We start from the raw sequence: 2,486 nt of genomic DNA on the forward strand, positions 1-2,486 counted from the left end.
GAGCTCAGACTATTGAACGTAGTTAAATAGTAGGGGGGTGGGGGTTGTGGAAGGGGACAGCCTATGTAGCTCATTCCTTATTCTCACCCGTCAACCCCCTTAAACTTCTAGACTGTCGAGCCTGGCACTGGGCTCTCAGTCAATCCTGAGCACCTGAAAGCGCCCAGAGTTTCTCGGGATTTGATACTGGCAGGTCTCTCAGAGACCTGCATGGGTGAGATTCTCAGCGCCTCACGCGGACTTCACCGGCTATTCTCCGACTGTCACCCTCGGATCCCGAAAGAAACTTACATGAGTGTCAAGGCAGTTCAGGGATAAAAGGCGTCGATATAGAGGGGTTGAAAAGCTATATAGAAAACGCTTTCGTTTTGTTAGGGTTTTGGGTTTTTGATCCTCACCATCTTCACAAGAAAGAAAGCCTTCGGTACGCTACCCATATACTCAAAATTTCCACGATTAAAGAATGCAAAATGACCAAGCTGCTTCCGTCTTTCCTCCCTTCCTTCCACGTGGATGTATGTTGCGCGCCCTTAACAAAATGGAGATGTTAGTTGAAAGGACCGTGATTGTCCAATTTTATTCACAAGTATATACTTTCTTCCTGTAGTCCTTTTCTTTTTCAATCCACAAATGGCTTTTCTTCTCCGGCCGTTATCGAGGGACTCTGACGTCAATACTTTGTTCCGCAAACGTCAGAGGCAACATTCGCCCATGTCTATTTTAGAGAAAATTCTCTTCATTGCACCAAGTGTCAGGATGGCCGAGTGGTCTAAGGCGCCAGACTCAAGCTTGCTTGGCTTCCTCAGCTCTGAGGGTTCTGGTCTCCCCTGGAGGCGTGGGTTCGAATCCCACTTCTGACACACCTTGTTTTTGTACATTTCTAAATCAAATATATGAGTCTTAACAGTGTGTATAAACAGCTGCAAGCCTATAATTTTAAAAACGAACTTAAAATATTTTCATGAGGGCTAACTAGAACTTTTTTTTTTTTTTTTTTTTAACTAAGAGTATCGCGATCTTTGTTAAAACGCGAGATTTGAAGGGGAAAAATACTTCTTAAAGAGCTCCTTAGGCTCTGTGTTGCATCGCGAGATAACCTGGAAGCCGCGAGACTGGAGGCCTGGCACGCTTGTTACCGAACCGTGTGGGGGCAGTAGAGGGGCGATTGTCGGAGGTCTTTCCATTTCCACACCTGGGTACGCTTGGGATCTCATTTGGATACTTCCAGGCTCTCATCTGGGTAATTCCCACCAATCCCACTCACTCCTCTGGCTCACTGCATTTCTCTCTCTCTGAACTCTTACGCCGATCCTCGCCTCTCGGTTCACAAGATCATGGAACTAGCTCACAAACATTTCCTTTGTAAATTATGCACATTTACACTCACGTTGGGAGCTGATAATTAGTGTTTTATCTCAGTCGAAAATGAGTACTGTTTAAAGTGTCACACAACACTGTATAGAATAAAATAACGTGAACGTTCTATATCTGCCTTAAATATTAGCACTGTCGACAGTTTCTTTACAATTCTTTTTCTTTGCATTTTAAAAAATGTTTTATTGTGAATTGTATGATAATTTACATGGGAGAACTTTAGTTTTACATTCATTCCATCGTATATCATCTCACTGCCATGGTTCCAATCCCCTCCATGCATCATCAACCACCCAAAGGGTATATCCCTGAAACCCGCCCCCTATACTTCCCTCTCCTCCCCCAATTTTCGGCCCACAGTCCCTTTCCCTCTCTGGGTCCAAGGTCCCCAGTCCCTTCATCACTCCACGTCATCAACTCTGTCTCTATCCCAGGCATCTCCGTTTCTCTGGGTAGGGTCCCACTCTCGGCTCTTCTCCGTTGATGGTCCCAGAGGCCTCTGCTCCTATCCTGGAAAATTAATCACTCCCTTCCTTGTTACAAAACTTCCACCTTTGCATTTCCAACCCTCATAATCCGTCCTGATAAGCCTTATTCACTACAGTATCACGAGTTACCCATCTGTATCTCCTTTCATCAGCTCCGCCCAGACAGATTGAATAGTACCTACTGGAGATTCTGCCTTCTGCCATGCTCCCTAGCACCAGGTTCCCTCTTGAAAGCTTGTAAACCAGTCACTTCTTGCCTTTGTAGTTCCCCCTCCTCATTTGCATATCCAATGTCCAAGCTGCCCTTCTCTGTCCACTCTGTGTGTGGGTGTGTGTGTGAATGTTTCTTGCTATGAGGATTTGTTCCCTTTTTTGAGTGGCTGCTCCATAGGTATAGGTCAAGTTCATCAGACCTTATCAGCTCACTCTTTTTTTTTCCCCCCTCTTCTTTCCTCTCCTGGTTGAGCTCCAATCATCCTTCATCCAGTACAGGTCAAGTGGGTATCATCTGCAAGTGTGGGCACTCCTGTGCATATGTCCTCTCTTCCCTTCAGCCGGTAGCTCCACTCTCCTCTCGAGTCCTCCGTGGCCACGCCACTGACTCTGGGCCCAAGAGTCCCCAGG

At 46.1% G+C, this 2,486-nt stretch overlaps 1 non-coding gene across 1 annotated transcript; it reads left to right on the top strand.

The window, feature by feature from the left end:
* The first annotated feature begins 750 nt into the window (after positions 1–750).
* On the top strand, positions 751–860 carry TRNAL-CAA. The gene is made up of 2 exons: positions 751–788; positions 816–860. It is a non-coding gene; the product is annotated as a tRNA-Leu (tRNA).
* The last annotated feature ends 1,626 nt before the right edge of the window (positions 861–2,486 follow it).

The sequence above is a fragment of the Chrysochloris asiatica genome, unplaced genomic scaffold (genome assembly GCF_000296735.1).
Source record: "Chrysochloris asiatica unplaced genomic scaffold, ChrAsi1.0 scaffold00213, whole genome shotgun sequence".
Classification (NCBI taxonomy): domain Eukaryota; kingdom Metazoa; phylum Chordata; class Mammalia; order Afrosoricida; family Chrysochloridae; genus Chrysochloris; species Chrysochloris asiatica.